The 23,913-nt window shown below is 33.4% G+C and overlaps 1 long non-coding RNA gene across 2 annotated transcripts in view; it reads right to left on the bottom strand.

Moving 5' to 3' along the window:
• LOC147913446 (uncharacterized) overlaps positions 1-23,913 on the bottom strand; it is a 106,913-nt gene that overhangs the window by 36,518 nt on the left and 46,482 nt on the right. For both annotated transcript variants that reach the window (XR_015548671.1, XR_015548672.1), the window contains exons 2-3: positions 12,098-12,163; positions 6,223-6,315 (exon numbers count right to left, since the gene is read on the bottom strand). This is a non-coding gene — a long non-coding RNA (uncharacterized LOC147913446). The remainder of the gene's footprint in view (positions 1-6,222; positions 6,316-12,097; positions 12,164-23,913) is intronic.

Genomic DNA, 23,913 nt, shown 5'->3' with positions numbered 1-23,913 from the left:
TTCTTGGGAAGTAATGAAGAAGCATGAACAATGTGTATTAATAAATTAACAAAAACTTATTACATAAAATAAGTGGAATAAGCGGAAATCAAGAACCAAAAAGCATGAAGTCAAAATAGGTCAAGTGATATTTGAAATGCAAAATTAAAAAATATAGAACTATTTGTGACACTCAAAACTAATTTCAGAGCATCCTTGTGAAATTAAGTGTATTGAGATAAAAAGATAGACAATTAAGGGGCTCAGATTTATAAGGAATCTATATTTGTTTACATAGAATATAAACAAAATATTAGTTTTGTAGTTGTTGGTTGACCTATTAGAATATGGAGAGTTCAGTCTAGAGAATTGCTGAGCTAATTTTATAGGGTTTTTTCCCCAAATGTTAGAAAGAGTCAATGTCAGTTGTAGCAAAACAAAAGAGAGTAAAGTGGTTACATGAACCCTCCTACAGATCATAATTATGAAATCTGAGTATAAATATAAAACATATTTAAAAATATTAATAAATGTCCCTAAAGCAGACTAAAAACAGAGAAGAGTTTCTCTTGAAATATTGCAACAAGAATGGTCTGTCTGTGGTTTACTTGCCTCAGGGTACTTTGACCATAATCACCAGAACGGCAAAAAATCACAGCCTAACTAGCAAGAGTCAGCAGAGAACATAGTTTGAGGATGAAAAGCAGCTGAAAAAGTAAAAGTCTAGAAATGAGACACCTTTCAGAAGACATGATATCCAAATTCTGAATATAAACTCTGCCTACATCCATATATGGCCACTAAAGTACACACACAGAGTGGTTGCCAGGGGCTCAGGGCAAAAAGTAGGACCAGACAAGAAATTGCCACTGACAGAGTGGTACCTGGTAATACCGGTGGGTCTTTGTTGTTATTTTAAACTGAATGGGTCCCCAGTTAGTGTTCAGCTCAGGGGACTGAAAGCTGAGACCTTGATCTATTGATGTGCTAGAAGACAGAACCTGATACTGGGAGAGGAGCCAAAAATTATGTGGACTCTCTATAAGCAAGGGAATTACTGAGCATATACTCTGTCCAATCCTTGACTATGTAGCCAAACTACACATACACAGAGAGGAGCATCAGGACGAAGGCTAAAAAGGTATATTTGCCTCTGGAAGTTGTAAGAACAACAAAAAATGCTCTGAAGAACATAATGTAAACCAGACTGTCAGAAATATATTATTCACAATGGCCAGTTTTCAACCAAAAATTACCAGACAGGCAAAAAATTAGGAAAATGTGATCCATGATCTAGGGAAAAAAAAAATGACATCAGTGGAAAACACGTCTGCGCAGGAACAGGTATTTGATTTAACAAAAATACCAAAGCAGTTATTATAAACACATTCAAAAAATGAAGGAAAAATGTGGTCAAATGATTAAAAGAAAAACAGTCTTAAAGAGTTACAGATAGGCAACGTCAATAAAGAAATATAAACTATAAAAAATGGAAGCACTATAGTTGAAATATACACTAACAAAATTGAAAAATTCACTAGATTGTCTCAACAGCAGTTTGGAGATGGCATACACAACAGTAAGAATAGAGACCAGAGGCATTAGAACAACAAGCTGCAAACAAAAATTTTATATCCACTGAAACTATCCATAAAAAATGAAGAAAATTATAGAAATTTTCAGATAAAACCTGAGAGGTTTTGTAGCAAGCATACCTGGCCTACAAGAAATGACAGAAGATCTTCAAGCTGAAGGGAAAGGACACTGATTGGCACCATGAATCTATGGTGGAGAATGAAAGAATGAAGAGCCAAAGAAGTAGTAAATATGTGGGTAAACTAGAAAGTATGCATGAACACACAGATTCGTCTTTGCTGTCATTAAATTCTTTAAAAGCCATATGGCTGTTTAAGGCAAAAATTATAGCAACTTGTTGTGGGGTTTATAACATTTGTAGAATTAATATATGTGATATAAGAGCACAGAATAAAGGTGGTTTATAAATAAAATTATAAATTATCAAGTTTCCCATTTTAAACCAAAGTAATACATTAAATATAATAATATTGCCTCCCATTAAATTTGTAATTTTTAGAGTAATGACTAAATAATAATAAGCTAAAACAAAACCAAGGAACAAATCAAAATAGAATACAAATAAAATATTCAAGTAATAAAAACTAAGAAAGGAGACAGTTGAAACAAACAAATGAGCAAACAAACAAAAACAGATAAAATAAATTGAAAGCAAATAGGCAAATGACAAACTTAAATACTGCCATGTCACAGATTTCATTAAGTGTAAACAGAATAAACATTATGTTAAAGGCAGAGATTATCAGAACCCAAAAAGAACAAGACTCAACTATATGCTGTCTGTAAGATGCACACAAACACTAAATAAATGTCACAAATAGGGTGAAAGCAGAAGAAAGGAAAAAGATATACCATTAACTATGAATCATATCATAGCTGGAATGGCTTTATTAACATCAGGAAAAATTGTCATTAAGGTAGAAGTAGTAAGAGAGACAGAGAAAGGCACTTAATCACAATAAAAGTGTCAATACATTAGGAATATATAACAGTTATAAACGTGTGTGCACCTAATAAACACTTCAAAGTGTATGAAGAAAAATGACAGAATTAAAGGGAAAAATATGCAAACTTAGATGAAGGTTTTCATACCTCATCCCAAATACGGATACAATAATCGGACAAAAATTCAGAAACATTACAGAAAATTTAAATAACTTGACATATGTAACACAACACCCAATTACAGCTGATTACACTTTTTAAAAAATGCACATAAAATGTTCACTATAAAAGTCCATCGTGGGCCATAAGACAAGGCTCAATAGATTTCATAACAGTAAAATATTTCAGAATATGTTCCTTGATTACAATGAAATTATATATGCTAACAACATCTAAAGAAAAGTCCTGAATATTTAAAAATTAAACAATTCACTTCTTGGCAACTTAAGGGTAAATGAAGAAATCACAAGGGAAAGTAGAAAATATTGAACTGAATGACAATGAAAACTTGATATATCAAAATTAACAGGAGGGAGCTAAAACATGCTTAAATATAAACTTACAGCTTCCAATACTTATATCACAGGTTTTATGAAAGGATCAATAAAAGTTACAAAACTGTCTAAACTGATCAAGAAAAAAGATGAGAAAACATGTATTTGAAAAATTCAAAACTCATTCGTGGTAAAAATTTGAGAACACTAAGAATAAAAGGGACTTTCTTCAACCACATAAAGGACACCCGTGAAAAACCTGCTAATATTGTACTTAATGTTGAAAGACTCATTGTTGACTAATGAGACTAATGTTGAAATCCTAAGATTGGGAACAAGAAGTAGTACAACTCTCACCACTTCATTTCTCACTATTCTAGAGTTCTTATCCAGTGCAAATCAAAGGCAAAACTATTGGAAAGGTTTAACCAAAACTGTCCCTATCCTCAAAGAACATTATCATTTATGTAGAATCCTGAGAAATCTAGTTAGATAAGCTACCAGAACTAATGAGTGAATTAAGCAAGTGATTGGATGCACATTCATATATACAAATTGATTGCATTTCTATAAAGTAGCAATAAGCAATCTAAAAACAAAATTAATAATTCAATTGCATTTAAAATAGAATCTCCAAGAGCATGGACTATTTTGAGATGAATTTAATAAAACATTCGCGAGACCTGTACACTGAAAATTGCAAAATATTGCTGAAGAATATTATAGAAGAGTAAATATTTAGAGATATGCCTTGTTTTAAGATTGGAAGACTCAAATTCATTAAGATGTCATATGTTCCCAAATAGACCTAAAGAGTTAATGCTTCTCAATCAAAATTACAGCAGAAGTGTTGGAACTTGGCAAGGTGATTCTTAAAATTTATATTAAAATGCAAATGACTTAGAATAGCAACATTTAAAAAAATAAATTCATATAACACTACAAACAAGTAGGACTTAATGTCACCTTAAATAGTAATTTCAAGATATTTAGCTAACTTTAAGACCTTTAACTAATATTATATTAATTGATAATTTACTTTTGGATATTTGGACAACATAATTTTTATATTCCTGTACTCTCATTTAATACATTATATGAAATGAATGTGTGAAAGAATTTCAATCTAAAATGGAACTGGAGGATATAAAATGGAAAATCTCATGCACGTGCTCTCAGAAAAATAAAACTTAAGGACTGATAGACTAATTTCCCTTATATGCTTGATCTACAGAAAAACTGATACTATTGGAATTTTCTTAAATGATAAGGAGTTGTCTGGGGGTTGCCTTACATAAGCCTTGGAAAATTTTTCTTATGGTTTCCAGAGGTGTGAACAAGAAATGACCCAGGTTGTGCTGGTCTCATACAATAAGCTGAATTGAGCTTTGTTTATATGACTGGACTGGTTTTCTCTGCTTGGGGAATTTTCAGAGCCAGTGTCTTTTTGATTTTAACAGACTCTGACTGAACTCTCCCCTCCTTATGGTCCTTGCCCATAAATACAGCCTATTCCAAATCCTCAGTGAACTCACCTGTAGCTTGCTATAGCATGCCTTTCCTGAATTGTAATTCCTCTGCTATTCTGTAATAAATTCATCTTTCTTTGAAAATTTTGAGCTTCCCTGAGTTTATCTCTTTCTTTGTGTGGACAGATGTGTAAGTAACTTCAAGTTATGTTAATGCATATATTCTTATTTAAAGGAAAGTAAAAATGAACATTATAATAATAGAATAATGAATGTTTCTTATTTTTGTTCATTAAAAAATGAGAAATGATTTTCTTAAAGTAAGAAATGTCTTCATTGTTCTAGAATATGAAAGAAGACATTAAAAGATATATTGGAAAGTGTATATTAAGGTATAATATCTGAAAGGAAGTGTACTAATTTGCTTACTTTTGTAATACCTGCAAATACTGAGTTTGCAAGGTGCAATTAAATGTGTTAAATTAAAAATATAGTTAATTGTGATGAGTTTTTCATAAGGAAGAAAGGCTTATAAATACTTTAAATAGTGAGTATGGATGGTAATGAAAAAGTGTAAAACTGGGTTTTTTTCCTGTTAAAAATGAACAAGTCATTCTGTACCCAGGGAGAAGCAGTTCTTTTAATCACTGAAATGTGCTATTAACACTTTCTGCTTTTTTATATAATTTAAATTAATTTTTTATAAAAGTTCCTTATTTTAAAGTTACATTTTCTAGCAGTCATTGTCATTTACAGCTGTGTTTTAAAAGTATCACATTGTAACTTTTGCCTTAAGCATATCTCCTCTGACTACTATCCGTCTTTTTTATTTTTTTATTTTTTTTATTTTTTTATTTTTATTTTTTTTTTTGTGAGGAGATCAGCCCTGTGCTAACATCCGCCAATCCTCCTCTTTTTTTTTTGCTGAGGAAGATGGCCCTGGGCTAACATCTGTGCCCATCTTCCTCCACTTTATATGGGACGCCGCCACAGCATGGCTTGCCAAGCAGTGCGTCGGTGCGCGCCCGGGATCCGAACCAGCGAACCCCGGGCCGCAGCGGAGCGCGCGCACTTAACCGCTTGCGCCACCGGGCCGGCCCCTACTACTATCCGTCTTGATTTTGCCTTTCCCAGATTCAAGCCCTAAATGCAGAATAATGAAAATGTCAGTACATCTTTCACATCCAAAAATCTTTGAGTTTCCTGAATAGATATTAGACAAAATAAAGTTTTGTCACTTTAATTTATAAAAAGAATGGTATCAAGAATGATTAAAATTGCTTGGCATTCTCCAAGTTTTAATTATCTCAAAAAAACAGACGGTATTTTGAGGATTCCTTTATTTTACTAACTTATGATAAAAGAAAGGGAAAAACCCCAACACACTGAAACAGAAAATGCAAGATCATTTATGTATATATAAAACACATGAATATAACTATGTTGCAATGATTGTGTCCTTCAGTTAAAGGAAAACTTAACCAAAGGTTAGTTAAAACATGTCCTTTGGCTAAATGAAACATAATCAATTTTGTATGCAAAGTCAGGTTCAATACTATCTAAAAATACTCCGGATTAAATATGCTTATAAATTAGGGACATTCATAGTTTAGTTTGTGCAATAGATTAAATGTCTAGAGGTTTAATCTTATAAATTATGTGATACTTCAGTAGAGGATTCAGTTCTCCATTCTGACAAAGTGGTTAGCAATTAAATACCTAAAGCTGTTCAGACTTACCACTTATCAAGAGGTATGGATCACCTTCCTTCACAAGCCTAATCAGCTCTTACATGGTCTTTGACTTGGCCGTTGAGTCCTTTGGAAATAACTCTAAGAAAAAATGAACTTGAAATTCAATGGAGAGAACCTTATCAAGGAATGCTAACATTTGAACAGTAAAACTCTAAGGGATTGATCCTGGAAAACGTGTTTCTATGCTAAAATAACATTCTCCAATAAAAATTGGAAATTTTGTAAATATTAGAACCTATAAGCTCAATTTTTTCTAGGAAATCTCTAGAAGCTAACGTTTCACAAACATAGACAACTAACCCTAGATCTTTGGCGAGGGGGAACAAACAGTGGGTGAGGTAGACTGCTTCACCCAAGGTCATTGAGAAAAGACTCAGATCACTTCTCTATTTTTCCTCATTGTTGTTTGCCCTTTATACCATTTCATCTACTACTTCAAGGTTCTGTAATATCAGCTGACATACCTGTCCTTTACTCATGGAACTGCCAAGACCCTTACGGTTGGCAATCATGAGATTGGGCCTATTTCTTCAGATACTGGCAAGAAACAACTGATATCAAATTAAACATCACTTGAATATAAAGAAGATCTAAGCAGATTATAGGACATATGTACCATGTTTCAAACTTAAATAATAATCCTTGTTTGAGTGACAAGCAACTGCTATCAAGTCAGATAATTCAACATATGACCCTCCAATGGAAAGAAAAATAAGGGCAGGTGCTGATAATAGTCAAAACAACATCCATTAAAGACATGGTACATGATTATGAACATTGCATTGCAGTGCAGATCTGGATTTGTCCGGGCTTCAAAAGATAATGATCTATCCTTCAGCTTAGGTTAAAGAATTATGGAAGATGGTGGCAGGAAAAAGTCAAAAGCGGATCTGCAGCCAACAAGACTGTGAAAGGTAACCGAGGATTAAATTAAAAACCACAATTTTCAAATTGAACTACATCCTGACTCTCAAAAGAGATAAACCAAAACAAAGTAATTCATGATGTGTATTGTGGGAGATCAAGATTTGGCCACCCTGAAATCTATCTCTTTACCTTGGTTGTTTTCTCTAGGGACCTTTGACCTCCCCCACTAACTGCCTAAAGAATTTGACATAGTAACTCCTTCCTGGAACAGATCTATCATGATGGCTGTAAAGATAATGTAGGATAGAGGTTACAATAGAAAAGGCACCAACAAGCCCCTCTTATCAGAAGTTCTGTCTCTCTGGCCACATTCTCTGGATGACCCTGCGAGGAGTTGCCAGACAATCATTTACATTTATAAGGGAAATCTCCATTTGTAAAGGTATCTCCCTCTCTGTTTTGAGAAGAGAGGGGGATGGCCTCATTTCTAGAGGCTTATCAATGTGGAAGGTGAGGCCTTAAAGCTGCATAATAACCTTACTCTTGTTTACTGTGCTTTAGTGGTAATCTCCTGTAACTGACTCCCCCCACCCCCAAAATCCTCCTTTGTCATTGGCTGAACATGGTATTTAAGACGAGAATTTCTGCTATTGTGTTGAGAAACGCAGTGTCCCTGCTTTCTCCCATGTATACATGTTATTAAACTTGGTATTATTTTCTCCTGCTAACCTGTCTTGTTAATTATTTGACCAGCCATAAGAACCTTAAAAAAAAGGGCAGAGGGAGATACTCCCTCTTCCCCCTACAGTGTCATGGAGTATCTAAGCTTGAACTCTTAAAACCAGATCTTTCACACTGGTGTGTTCCAAATAAAACCACTGGCAATCTGGTTCTACAGAAACTTGCCTTCTTTAAAGATTACAACTCCTTGCCACTAAACCTTGTAGTGTTGCCCAGAGTTCCTCACAGAGCATCCTCTCTTGCTGCATCAAGCTCAATAATCCAATTACTTTTCAATATGTTTCTGATGGTCTTTGGTTTTAATAGGATAATCAACTAAATTTGAAAGCTTAACTCACCATCAACTGGGATGGTATTGATATATAGAATCAGTGTTTCATAGTTACATTTTTATCCAAAGGAAGCCACACTGGTAAAATGCGACTTTCACCTTTTGTTTAAATTTCACACAATGATGTGTTCTGAGGTAACAAGGATATCTTTAAGATTAGTCTTAAGGTTTTCAAAAAGATAACAATTTCTTTGCTCTTTCCCCTAGGGTAAACCATTTCCAATGTCATAGCACTGACAGGTAAGTATTTTATAGCTGAAAAACCCTGACTCAGAGAAAATGTCACAGGTAATTTTTTTACTAACTGTTGCAGTTTAAGCTTTCAGAAATTGCTGATACATACCCTGCCATTTGGGGGAAAAATAAAATTACTTTTTTCCCAGAAAGTTAGCAATTTTAAATATGATTATTTCTTGAGTTCAGAAAACTTCACAATAGTTATGAAAACTAATCTAAATCCATTCTTTCTTAAGGTACCAAATAATCACAAATTTTACTTCAGAATTTAAGAATAATCAAATTATTCTTTTCCAATGAATTAGGATATATATTATATATCTGTACACTGAAATTGCAAGTTTGTTTTTTATTTGCTTTTGGTTAGAATTTTACATTTCAGTGTAATTTCATCAATTATCACAAACTGATCAGAAGTCTTGTTTAGTAAACATCTTCATTGGATTGTTTTAATACAGAAATATTGAGTAGCTTGAAGAGTTGCTATATTCATGGATCTCTAGGATTCTGGAAACCCATTTTGGAATTAAGAGTATAGAATCTTTACATTATATTAAGTTATATAAATATGTTATAATGATCTTTTGTTGATGGTATAATTATAGTTACTACTCTCACACACCTAGTAAATGGGTGTAACGTGAATCTGCACTGATTTGAAGGCTTGTAAGTGATGCTAAAAACAAATGAGAATGTGTGTGATTATAAATTGAATTCAATGCAAATTTATCTAATGATCCATTATGAAGACCAAAGCTACATAAAACCAATTGATAATAACTTGTAGTGCATCATTTGGAGGGAAATCTTAATTTTTATTCCTTATATTATTTATTTTACATTATTTAAATTGGCAGAACAGAAAAAAAAATCATGCCATGCAGAAATTTAAATGAACTTCATTTTTTTTTAATTTTATAATCTTTTTAAGTTTTTAGAGAAATTTTTTCTCTAGAAATATTTAACATGGATTTTGATACTGAAAATCATAAGTGATCTCCCAGCCTATTTTTTTAAAAAAACTCATGTTTTGTTATAATCAAAAATAAATACTGTAAAATGCATTTGTTACTGACTAGAGCCCCTAGGGACTCAAGGGTGAGTTTGGAAGCATTTAACTGTTGTCATGTTAAGAAGATAACCAGTAGCCATCCTGAAGCTAACCAAGCCTCCCTACAAGAGCTGCACCCATGACACCCATGACATTACCTTATTTTTAATTTGAAGGTCTCCTTAATTGGAGATTAAGCCTCATTACCATAAACTGCAGTGTACTTACCTCTCCCTTTTGAATACTCATTCCCTAACTAAATAAAAGTTCCTCCTTCCCTTTGTTCTGGGACGCCATGATTTTGCAAATTATTCCTCATGGCCTCTTGTTTGCTGCAAATATACTTTGCTTTGAGACAACTTCCACTGGTGTAGAGTCTTATTTAACTCACCAGGAGGCGAGCCCACCTGGTTCAGTAACACATTCATAAACTTAATTTTCTGCCTGCCAAATGGCTACTTCACATTTAATTGGCTCCCTCTCTGAGACAATGGATGACTTGATGAAATAAATGATTAAAACAATGCCTTTGTCCTGAACTTGATTGTTTTTAAAGCTCTTGTTATTCAAACAATATGCTTGAATTGTTCATTTGAGTAACTTAGGCATTCATTTTGAAATTGACATCCAACCAAATAATACATGCTTTGACAGTTAATGTTTAAAATAGAGCTAAAACACTTTACATGGAGGTAAATCAAACATTTCCTGCACTGTTACCACAATTTCAGTTCATACAAGGCAGGAAAGATTCATTCTTAAACATTTTTGGGAGCCTTGTAGAGAAGTACTCTATCTTCCTTTGAAAGGGGACCTTGGGAAGAATAATTTGACCAACATTGTGTTCTGTTACATACTTGGAAACATTCCTTACAGTACTTTTTACCATATTCTCCCATTCAATGAACCTTTACTTTCTGAAGAAATACCTGTGCTCCTTGATGTCTCCAATAGCATAAAAACAAATGTGCAATCAAATCATTTGGGGGCAACACCATAAACTACACATACTTAACTTTGTTTCTTCTTAAATTTCTGTCTTCGTTTTGCCCCAGAATTCTTTTTAATTTCTTTTTAATTGCAGCATTTGTTAACATTAGAAATCCTAGAGTTTTGTAGAATATGTTGTGAAATATATAGATAAATGAAAATTTTCAATCTATAATAATTGTATAGGTTTTAATATGTCCTCTTTACATATGTGGGCTCATTTTACTCTTCCCAACAGCCATGTGGTGGATATTCTAATTATTTCCATTTTACGTATGAGGAATCTGAGAGCGAAAGTGATTAAGTAGTGTGTAACTTACTGAGGTTAAATCGAGAGGATACTCTGTAGGATAGAATTAAAACAAAGCCAATCTAGCTTCTGAGCCTGTGGTGCTACCAACTCTATATACTTTCCAATTTGTGAGCTAGTTAGGAGGAAGGGGCACACAGACATTTAAGCATAAACCTTCTCATGTCAGCTCTCTTGGATGTTTGTTTGATTTTTCTCTTTATGTTATTTGGCCCTGCCTAGAGTTTGTATTTCCTAGTTCTATAATCATACAATTCTATGATTCTCCTAACCTCTTGCTTTCACATATCCTTTGCATTAAAGACCACAAAGCTTTTTCTTCTTTTTGGGACACAAATGGAGAAAAACCTGTGGAAATCAGTTGACTTGCGTTTGGAATCATAATGTTATGTGTGTGTGTGTTTATGTGTGTGTGTATATAAATTTATACATAAATATAATACATTTATAAATATGTTTATGTATTTCTGTATAAATATATAAAAACATATAAAATTTCCATTTCTGGCACTTCTTGGGGGCAACTTGAACCATTAATTAACTTTTCTTTGACTTATTCCTTTTTTTAATATGCAAATTACTGGTAATATAATATCTAATTCATCTTGTGATTGTGAGGATAAATGTAGCAACGTATCCCCAGCTCTATTAATTAGCTACAAATAACAGAAAACCCTACAGACACTGTGAAATGCTACAAACACTATAAAATTGGGCTCTAGCTCCATTTTTCATCTTTCTCGGTTCACTTTCGTACTTAGGATCATTAACTCATGATTTCAGGATGGCTATAGCATCTTCATGTTGGAGAAAGAGACAAAAGTGCCCGTATCAGGAAGGCAAAAGCTCTCTCAGAAACCATTTAGCTCCTCAACCAGAACTGTGCACACAGCAAACGCACCATTATCTGTGATACAGCCAGGCATGTGAATAGTTTTAGATGAGTCCATGGTCCTTCCTAAACCAAATCAGACAGGGAGGAAGGAGAGAACTGATATTTGGAAGGCAGTGAGTCATGTCTTGTCACAATCGTATTTACTACTAGGAACACAGTAATCACTGTATGAATGATGGCTGTTATTATCTGGATAGAGCTCTGGTGATTGAGTCCCTTTTACAGAGGGAACTAATTTAAGATCTAAAACCAATGGTCACAAAATTTTCACAAAAGTCATTGGGAATTTTAGGTCTGTTCTCCTTGTGATTCTTTATACGAATTTTAACTGGGAATCAGTAAAAATAAATCTTCACATATAGGTTAAATAAATGGGACTCTGTAGTATAATCTGAGAGGCTTCGTAAGACCCATGCCTAGAAAATATCTATCACTTACCTCTCTGTAATTAGCAGTATCAGTTAATCACAGCTTTGTGTTAGGACATCAAGATGTGTCAGATGCCTTAAAGAGAATGAAGAAATGAGTTGTGAAAATCGTTTTACAAATGAAAAGTTATGCAAATAAAATACTTGTATTTGAGTGTGAAATACAAATGAGTTCCTAGATGGACTCATTACAAACAAGGAAATATTGCAAATTAATGCATTATTAGTATTGCATCTTTCTAGCTTGAAAATTCTGCTTATTTAATTTGGTAGGCAAATGTCATATATATCTATATTGTTCCCATTACATAGAGAAAACGGGCAATACAAACTGATTCAGAAAGCCATGAACAGACCTAGTCCTGCCAATTACGAGATGGATAACCTTGGATCTTATCTAGAGTTGGGCAACCTTCTCTAGGATCCTAGGATCTTATCCATAAAGTGAAAATAAGAGACAGCATAGATGTAATATCTATTGTAAATGGTTATGCACACATAACAATGTGCATTTTTTGAACTTCACATTTAGACACTTCTTTTAAAGAACAGGACAGAATTGTTTAGGATTTATTTCAAGTTGGCCTATTTCTTTTTAAGTGCACAGGAACATTAAATATTTATTCAAGTTAACTAAACATAGATATATAGAAGTACATCTTTATAGAAAGTATGGGGATATATCCATTGTGCAACCAAATTAATGAGACATAGAGTAGAACAGAAGGTAAGTGGACTTTCATGGTTTGTCCCTTTAAAGAAAATATCAAGGAACAAGTCACACTGTGGATCCATCTATTGATTAATTTTCAGAGGTGGTGCTGAGACATAGGCACATTAATTAAACTGTCTTAGACTTGGTTAATTATTCTTATCGTTCACTTGGCTTTGTGTGTGTCTATGTATATTTGTGCACGTGTGATTGTGTGGGTGGGGAGGTACTACAATAATAAGGGTGAAGAGCTCTTTTACCATTATTGTGGTTAATTAAAAACTGAAACAAGTAGAAATGATTATCTCTCCCTACAGCCTATTTTTCTGTTAATTTGTTTTACAAAGTTATTTACCAACCATGAATGAATACTTAGCGGTTGTTTGAATATACTTGTTTTCCATAAGCTAATATGGTATATTTACTTACAATGTTTCTTTTTTAACATTCTAATATACTTAAGATAAACATGATTTGATCATTTAATTTAAAAAAAGATATAAGAAATATAATGCTAGGAAAATAGGATTTATTTTGATGTTCTGAAGAATAGATATTTTCTGTTATATTAGAATGGATTAGATATAAAAGAAATAATAAATTACCAGTGAGTCCTTTTGTATGTAGAGAAAAAAGCCAATAAGAATGTTAAAGAACAATTATGCTATTTTAATGACGTTTGTTGTAAAATTCCTTATAAGTCTCCTAGTTTTTGATGGCACATTTTATCATGTGACTGAATACAAATACCTTAAAGGTATTTAAAATCATAAAATATTACGTCCAAGAATAAACATTGAAAATCTACTTCAATCACCTCATTTACAGATGAACAAATATAGACAGTTTAAATGCAGAGCTTTGAATAGAATATATCTTCTGCACTCTTCCTGAATATATTTTTTGACTTAATAAAATCTTTTCACAATGATATGTAATATTTTAAACCTCCTTAAGAAAATGGATTTTATCATTTTTAAGATGATGTTATACAAAGAAATGCTTTTAAACTAACTATATTTAAAACAGATTATTTTAAGGAGTTTATTACAATGCTAATTTAATCTTTAATGACACTCAAGATGTATTATGAAGACAAATGTTTACTTTGCCCAATTTTTTTTCAGAATAAAGCTTATTTTCCCACTTACATTTTTGCTTTCCCCAATTAAAAATAATACATTATTCAATTTAATAAAAATAATTTATTTAATAAATAAGAAAAGTGCTTTATATCATCTCTCCTTCAAATTTGATCACCTCTTCTCCCTTACCTATGATGTATCCCACCAAAATTTAGTGCCTTGAAATAACATTAATTAATTAATTCATTTACAATTTTGTGGTTTGGCAATTTGGCGTCTATCTCAGCTGGGCTCACATACAAGTGGTAAGGTGCTGGTTAATGAAAGGGCTCAATTTCTAGGTTTGGCTGAAACGACAAGAGTTACTGGACCAATGTTCTCTTTTCATCTAGCAAATTACCGCAGTTTTCATCACATAGTCGTCATGGGGCAGGTTTTAAGAACATCAAGAGATAGGACAAGCCCCAACACACAAGCAATGCTCAAGTCTTTGCTTATGCTGTGTTTCCTATTGTCTCATTGTCCAAATCACATGAGATGGAAAAGCCTGTAATCAACATGTCAGGGCTCAACCCACATAGAAGATACAAAAGCCATTAATAAACTGGGGGCTAATACTGCAAAAATCTAGCTTAGTCTGCCTCTAGCACCAAGGATTTACCTGTCTGCCACATGTGAAGTATACTCACTCTCTCACAACACCACCAAAATTCTCATTTAATCAAAGCATCAGGCTTCAAGTCCTGAATCTCATAACACACTGTTATAATGAAAGTGAATAAGACACCACATTGAAAAGACATGTTACCTGCTCTATGCAAATTCAATTTATGATGGTGATACAAAAATAGAACAACCACAGGAAATGCTCCTATTTGAGGAGAAGAAAAAAAAAAGAACCATACGCATTCTCTGACCCATAGCAATTCTGAAATCAAATTGGGCAAATAAGTCATAGCTGTCTATTCAGGGAAAAAGATGCTCCTTGACCAGACCCTATTCTGTTTCCAGGGAGTGACTCTCCATATTTTTTTCACAGTTCCTGGTTCTAATCTCTAACATGTCTTTTCTTTTTCACTCTCCTTAGCTATTTCTGGAGAGGTCATTGGAAAACAGTCCCTTAGAGCAATTTAAGAGGATTTTTGGATTTTGAATAGTCTCACTATCTTTTAATAGAGACTGTTAATATGTTTGTTGCATAACCCCATTGAAAACTTGGTGGGGTTTTTATTAATTTGAATTCTAAGATTCTGTAACTCAAAGGCCACATTGAAAATCCTTTTGGAGAATTTCCTCTTTTTCCAGATTTACTGACTGGTACACTGGTGATTTAGGCTGCAGTGGATCAAATCTCTCAAGAGCTCTAGAGAGTTACCCTCTGATTGAGAGTAACTAAGAAGCACCGATTTTCTTCTTTTGGAAGTCCTAACAAAGGATCTCACAGCCAAGCCATTGATTAGATGTGCTCCTCTAGATTATATTTTGCTCTAAGAATCTTTTATTTATTTATTTATCTTTATATTAGTTTGCTAGAGCTGCCATAAGGATGCACCACAGACTGGGTGGTCTAAACAACAGAAATTGATTTTCTCACACTCCTGGAGGCTAAAAATCTAAGATTAAGATGTCAGGAGGGTTGATTTCTTCTGAGGCTCTCTCCTTGGTTTGTAGATAGCCATCTTTTCCCTATTTCTTCACATGGTTTTCTCTCTATACCTGTCTGTATTTAAATGTCCCCTTTTTATAGGGATACCAGTCATATTGGATTAGTGCCCATCACAATGCCTTCATTTGAACTTAATTACCTCTTTAAAGACCCTATCGTCAAATTCAGTCACATTCTGAGGTACTGGGGGTTAGGACTTCAACATGTCAATTTGGAGGCGACACGATTCAGCCATAACAATCTTCAGGCTAGATAAACTGGACAGAAGAAAGAATTTTATTTTTCAACCAGTCATGCCCTATCCCCTCTATATTCCCTTAAAATCTTACTTGCTAACTGGTCACTACTTACCTTAGCTTATCTCCTTTTTTGTACTTTATCAGATAGATGTATTTATATATATATATATATATATATATATTTTTGTGTGTGTGTGTGTGTGTGTGTGTGTGAGGAAGATCAGCCCTGAGCTACCATCCATGCTAATCCTCCTCTTTTTGCTGAGGAAGACTGGCTCTGAGCTAACATCTGTTGCCAATCCTCCTCCTTTTTTTTTTTTCTCCCCCAAAACCCCAGTAGATAGTTGTATGTCATAGTTGCACATCCTTTTGCTGTATGTGGGACGCGGCCTCAGCATGGCCAGAGAAGCAGTGCGTCGGTGCACGCCCGGGATCCGAACCCAGGCCGCCAGCAGTGGAGCGTGTGCACTTAACCGCTAAGCCACCAGGCCGGCCCCCAGATAGATGTATTTAAAAGCAACCAGCCTACCTCTTGAACATTTTGTCTGGAGATGTCATTGCCTAGACTCGGTGGTCCATTTTTTATCTTCCATGTTTCAGAGGCAAATGGTTTTCTAGTTGTTCCACCACTATGTATTAGTAGTTGACATTTTACCTGCTTACTATGGCAGTCACTTCAATATTTTGCCACCTTATAGCAAAGACAACGTCACTCATTTTAGGTTATGTTAAAATAGCACCTAACTTCTAGGTACCCATTTCCATGTCAATGGTCTAAGGTTACATAACAAACTACCCCCAAAATTTAGTGGCTTAAAACAACAACCATTGGTTTTGATCAAGATTCTCTCAGTTTGGCAATTTGGATTGGGCTTAACTGGTGAGGTCTTCTCTTGGGTGGGTTTATTTCCGTGTCTTTGGTCTGTGGCCAACTGTGAGCTGACCATGCTTCTGGTAATTGTTAGCTGTCAGTTAGGGTACCTCAGTCAACTGGGTTACGTTTCTGTAATGATGTCATAGGATTCTGCTCATGGAAGTAGTGTCAGAGATCCTAAGAACAGCAAGAGGGAGATCCAACTCCATTGTCCTAGCATTTTTCTCCAGTTTCTGATTGTGTTGTGTTTGCTGTTATACCACTGGACCAAGTAAGTAAATTCCAGCCTATTCACTGTGGGTGTGATTGACTAAGAGTGTGGATACAGAGAGGTATGAACAAACTGGGGCACATCACTGCAACATCCTACCAAACATATGCTCAAATTAAGATCGTGCTTTCTATCTCAAAGAGAAAATTATAGTTAAAAAAAGAGAGAGAACTTCCACAAATAGACTTTATCAAATCAACCCAATCTCAAACATTATATTTTATCGTTTAAAAAAATAAATAACAAGAAAATTGAAAACAATCCATCACTAGTCAAATTATTACTATGTCTCCAGCATGTAGCCCATTCTGCTTTCTTGAGATCCACGAATGGCCCCACTAACATTTACCTTATCTCAAATATTGGACAATGCATCTAATACCAAAGATCTATTGGAAAGCCATATGTACCTAAAATGGAAGGTTCAAGTATATTGAGCATTCTACATTCAGTCCTTGTCTCTACTCTTTTGCTCATGCACATTAGAGTAATTCTTATTAATTTTGCAGTGACTTTCTCCTTCAATGTTTATGGCTTAATAAACTCTGACTACTGATTTAAACCATAATCAATATTCATTAATAAGCATTTGCTATTATTTCAATAAGGGCATGCATAATTATGGGAGGTACTGAATCTTATGACAATTTGAGCAGTAATGACATATACTTTGTTATGGCTTTAGGACTGAGCATTTCTTTCTGTGTAAAGCTTATTTGTGGAAATCTAATATCTGTTTTATTTTGAAGTGGCTGGATTGATGAAGAAACATCTCTAATAGAAGAGATAACAACATCACTTTGTGGATGTAATTTTTTGTTCACCTATGACTATTTTAATGAGTATAGTCTTAGAAATTAAACAGAGAGTGTAAATATGGGGAGAGTTTCTTTTTTAACTGTTTCAATCTAAGAAATGATATGTCTCTAATACTTTCTCAAATAACCTGAGATTTGGGTATATTTAGTAGGAATAATTCTTTCCCAGAATTTTGATAGCAATTTAAAAGGAAATTACAGAACTCCTTTACCTATCTGCTTAGAAATCTTCTAACTCCATGGATGAGAGCAATACACTAGATGACAAAACTTCGTGAGCTTGTGTTTTACCATACCTCTGATTCAAGTCTATTCTGAAAGTATACATTTCTATACCATTTCTAAACCATTCCTTTCTAAAGGTTTACGTAAAATCTTAGTGTTTATTCAAAATAAATTTGCTTCTATATTAGGTGGTGATGAAATGAAGTAAAAATAATTATATCTTCCCTGCAACATTGAGATAGTTATATTCCTTTGACATTGTTTCTTATGGCCAGGACAACTGTCCAGCAGGGGGGCATGCCATAGACTTGTGCTTAATTAAGTATAATTGGGACTGGCGGTTTTATACAAATATGAAATGAACAAAGAACCAAAGCACAAAAGTTAGCTTTTTCATAGAGGAAATGATATAATTCTTCTGTTAGCCATCTTAAAAATGGTTAACAGCTGGAAGAGATGTCAACTGAACAAATTTCCAAGAGCTGTTACATAACATCAGCAACATCATACTATCCATAGCGAATTAGAATGGTCTGGGCATCTTTGATAGCAGCAGGTGGAATACTATTCACTTAGTTATTAGATACAACATCATAATTCGTTGGAATAAATTGCCAGCAAAAAGAGCTAGTATTTTCAAAGTTATGTATGTGCTGATAAAGAAAAACAAAAAAGGAGAAAGAAATGATTACAAAAAAAGAATTTTGCCTCATTCATCTCTTACACTAATGAGATCTCTGATTACAAAAAGTCAAAAAAAATAAAAGTTGCCCTCAATCCACAGAATTATCTCATGTCTGTACTACAAAGAGGGCCTTCAAAGATCTTCTAATTTCTAATGAAAACAGTGCGAAAGCAAAGCAGAAAAGTATCTTTGTAACTTGATAAGCAGATACAAGAATGAAGAAAAATACTCAGGCCAATTAAATAACACAAAATATAAATAATGACAGACATTTAGTCAATCAACATATGATCATGATCTTCATGCTCCTGTATCTATATTTTTAGGTCTAGTTGGTTCCATTGTTTTGCTTTTTGTAACTGATGATGTCAATAAAAAGAATGGCTAATTTATCAAATTGATTGAATGTTTAAACTCACTGATCGATTCAGAATATATTCTATAAATACACACGGCCCAAATGTTGCTGCTTTTGCCTTTTTGTCTCAGAGATCTATGCATGTTTAATTGGTTGAAAGAAACACCTGGCACATCTCTGCTTTCTGGTAGTGACACTACCTCCTCCACACCATTCCTGCTCTCCTCTGCCCTCTTCCTCTGCCTTCTCGTCTTTATTAAATTTACTTAGTTTGTCAGCCATTTTCTTCTGTTATTTTCCAATTTTGTGATGTTCCTTCTTGATGTTAGTTTACCTAATATGCCAAAATTTTTCATCTTTTTTTTGTTGTTGTTGAGGAAGATTGGCCCTGAGCTAACATCTGTTGCCAATCTTCTCCCATTTTTTTCCTTTTTTCCTCCCCAAAGCCTCAGTAGATAGTTGTATGTCATAAGTGTATATCCTTCTACTTGCTCTCTGTGGGACGCCACCTCAGCATGGCCTGATGAGCTGTGTGTAGGTCTGTGCCCAGGATCCAAACTGGCATACCCCGGGCCACTGAAGCAGAGTGCACAAGCTTAACCTCTAGGCCACAGAGCTGGCCTCAGAATTTTACTTTTAATGGCTAGGTTCATAAGGCATTTTGAAAAAATATTTTTTATACGGTATAATTGACATATATATGTATATTTTTTTTTGCTGAGGAAGATTCACCCTGAGCTAACATGTGTTGCCAATCTTCCTCTATTTTGTACATGGGTTGCCGCCACAGCATGGCCACTGATAGATGAGTGGTGTAGGTCCACACCTGGCAACTGAACCCAGACCGCTGAAGCAGAGAGTGCCAAACTTAACCACTAGGCCACCAGGGCTGGCCCTAATCGACATATTTTAACTTCTGAATTCAGAATCACTGTTTAAATAATTAATGCTATATACTAAGTAATGAGTTATTTAATTTAATATATTCATTGTGATATCTTTAAATGGTCATAGTACTTATTATAAAAGCTTTTATGCTAAGATAAATGTAGTACATTTAACTTTTATCAAAAAAGTAATATGAGATTCATCAGATCCCATGGAAGAAATAGAAGCGGAAATTGTCCTTATTTGTGAGAAAAATTTTCCAAACACTGCTCTATGCTTTATGGAAGTAGATTCCTTATGGAAATCAATGAAAGGGTTTAATTTGAAATTTAATTTAATGAAAAGTAACAGAGACAACATGCTCTGGTATAGAACCAAAGAGGTAAAAATAAGCATCGATGCAATGTGTGGCTAAAGTCATTATGGGGGAGATTCTTGAGCCTCATTAGTGTCTAGAGACCAACAAGGGCTCAGCTAGTATTCATGCTACACTTATAGTAGATATCAACCATATAATGCTGCTATTATTATGTTTGCTGTTATCATAGAAGAGCAATTAATACCCCCTCTTTTACTCCAAGACCACACTAAAATTTGGGAACTAGAATTCAGAATCAGGTTGTCCCACATCTCCTCTAATGTCCCAAAGAAATTTGTACTTGATTATATCATTGAACTTACGAAAAATATCAAAATTGTATTATATAAATATTCATGTGCACTTTGCATTTTATATCTTTTCATATATAATTCCTGTTAGAGTTTTAAGCCACTAAAAATTGTTCGATAAATGCTATTGAGCATTTGTCCCTCATTACATCATAATACCTGAAATACCAGGAATATTAGTTAGTATGTAGTTAAGTTCTTATCATGTATTATAAGTAAGTTCTCTGTGATGTAGTTTAATTAATGCAGTCCAAATGTATGTAGGAGAAAATTGGTAAGCTAGCATAGAATTTAAAACAACACATCATACAAAGGGATGGGGGCATGACTGAAGCTACTATTAACAGAGTTTCTTTACCTTTTTCATTAATACAATGTTTTAAAAGCTCCTTCTCTAGCATTTTCCTATCTAATCTCAGCAGTGCGATTGAATATTATGTCAATGATATGCATCAAGTTTGCACTTAAGAAATACAGATAAGTTGAATAAGGGTATTGAACTTTGTGATTTGTCCAGGAAGTCAACAAACTACTGTGATTTGTTTTCCCTTACTAATTAAGTAAAATAAACAAACAAATAAATAAATAATAAAACTGTTTAGCTCCAGAAGCAACAAAATCACAGAGGAAAACTCATCCCATATTTCGGTTTGTATAGAATTTTTTTAAAGGTCTTATTGCTTAGGTGCCCCTTTCAGGAAAAGTTTAACTTTAGAATATTTGAATTCTTAGTTGAGGAAGAGAGAATCTGTGGATATTTGAGATCATTTGTTCATTGAACAAATGTTTATTCCATTGTGTACTATTTTTGGGTGCTGTGTGAACCCCAACTTATGCAGAAATTAGTAAAACACAAAAGATCTCTGTTGTCCTGGTTCTTAAAGATAGATGAGAATAAAAGAAAGCATTGTGCCAGAAATGGTTTCTATTCCACATATTATCAAATTCTAGCAAGCATATTTTATAACTTATGCTTACATAATTTATATGTAAATACAAGCTGTTCTGGCTTAAAAAAAATAAAAAAGGAACCATGAAACTGGAAAAATTTTAACATTTCCAAAATTGACTTTTTTTTAGGCTTAATTAAATGAATTAAATCTAGACGTGATTATTTGCATAACATGATTTTAAGTCTTATAAATAATTTATATGTACAATCCAATAATTTACAATTCAAGAACCAACAGATTTTTAAAAAGCTTATCCAAAAGGCCAAGCTAAAATCTAGTCATATGAAAAACATTGCCTCATAAACACATCATAAAAAATTATCTAATTGGTTAAATTAACAATTTCAATTCAATTTTATTTTATTATTCAGTTTCTAGACAGTTTGATTATATTTAGCAAGTTGCAATAAAATGCTCTAAGCAACTAATTAATATTTTCAGACAAAGCCTCTACTAATTCTGAACATACTGAGTGACTTTTGGATTTGAGAAAAGAGAAAATATTTAAATGAACAAAATTGCCTTTAACGCTAGGGAGCTACTTTTTGACAAAAGCTGTGATTGCAAAGTAGCTATTGTTCTTTCTGTCATCAAATGTTTCAGTTTTTAATATGCTCTGATTTTTAAAACTCAGAACACTGACTTGTCATATAGCTGTATTTTTCAATATATCTATTTAATAGTTTTAATAGATTGCAAAAATCTAATAATTGTATTGTTGGATATTTTGGCTAGTGAATTAAGAAAGACACACATTTTATTAACTGATATATATATATTCAATCTAATAATACATCATGCTAGTTAATGTTTGATATATAAATAATTTATTTTCTTAGTAATAACAATTGTATCCTTTTGGATTGCATTCCTCTGGATTCAACTTATTAACTATTAATTTCTATTAATACCAAAAAGAATGTATAAATGTGTTAACTAAAATTTAAATCACTGATGGATATAAAGATAAACGTGCCATTTTACTTTTTTACCTTTTACAGAGTGTATATTACTAAACTTAATTATTTCCAAGATATACTAAAAGTTTAGGTTTGTAAGCTTAATAAGGACTTATTTATTTTTAAAAGCTGTGGTTCATTAAAAGAGAGTCAAGTCATACAATTATTAGCACTGATACAACTGAGACATTAATTATCAGTTGCCACTTGCGTGATATAAGTTTTTAAAGAACACACTGAATATTCATTCACTAATTTTCCTGTAATATTCATTCAAATTACATGACTTTATTCATCTTTTTTTAATGTAAAGGAACAATATGGAGCCCTGAGCCAAACCAGGAGCAAAATCATAGTTTACATGCCAACCTTCATATATGTCCTGGTACAGTACCCACCCTTCTCTCTGATGGTAATTGCTAAAACTGAAAAATAATCCTTCAGATTTCTGCCACTCTCTCTGGATGGTCCAACTGAAATAGAGCCAATATGGCCACATCACAGGGCAGTGATCATTATATACTTTTGTCTTAAAAATAAAATAGGAAATAAAAGTAAAATAATGAGAGTTAGCAAAGTAAAGCTAAAATTGAAGCTTGGTAAAAGCCAATAAAATGGAAAAACTTCTGGCAACATCACGCCAAAAAAAAAAAAAAGATTAGAATTCTCTGAACAGAGGGATCCCTATATATTTTGAGCAAAAATAAATAAATTCTTGGAAAGTTTGGATTTAAGGAATACTTACATAGTTAACGGTGAGACATCCAACCCTCTCCCCATACTTAGTTTCCATAGCTATTAACAGGCAGTTCTATATATTCTACAGGCAAAGAATTAGCAGAAAATACTCTTGGGAATCTACCAAGTTCAACAGGAAATAACTAAAGATAGTAATAGTTGATGAATTGCCATAAATATTATAGCCAGTGTGCAAAAAGTGTGGGTACAGAGCTTTCTATTAGGCTTGTAGAAACCCACCCGTAAATACAAGCATCAGCAGATATCTTTGGAAAGCTACAAGCAAGAAAGAGATCAAACAAGTGAACGAATAAAACGGACTTGAAGGAAAAGAGATCCTGTTAGAAGGAGACTTCCATAATTGTATCACTTATGTTATCAGAGAAAAAATATAATCCATGAGAAAAAAAAAAAAAAACAGTATGTCAGACAATGGATAGATTAAGAGAATAAAACAAGTTCTTAGATATTAGAAATATGATAGCCTACCACTCTTGGGCATTTATCCCAGATAAATGCAAACTTATGTTCCAGCAAAAATGTGTATACAAATGTTCATACCAGCTCTATTTGTAATAACCAAACACTGAAACAGGCCAAATGTCCTTCAACAGGTGAGTGACAAAACAAACAGTGGCATATTCATGCCTTGGAATACTATTAGGCAACAAAAAAAAAGAACAATC

The sequence above is a fragment of the Ceratotherium simum genome, chromosome 27, assembly GCF_057802395.1.
Source record: "Ceratotherium simum simum isolate JZ-2026a chromosome 27, ASM5780239v1, whole genome shotgun sequence".
NCBI classification, from domain to species: domain Eukaryota; kingdom Metazoa; phylum Chordata; class Mammalia; order Perissodactyla; family Rhinocerotidae; genus Ceratotherium; species Ceratotherium simum.
Note: the sequence above shows the minus strand (reverse complement) of the source record. Positions and strands in the feature narration are given on the sequence as shown.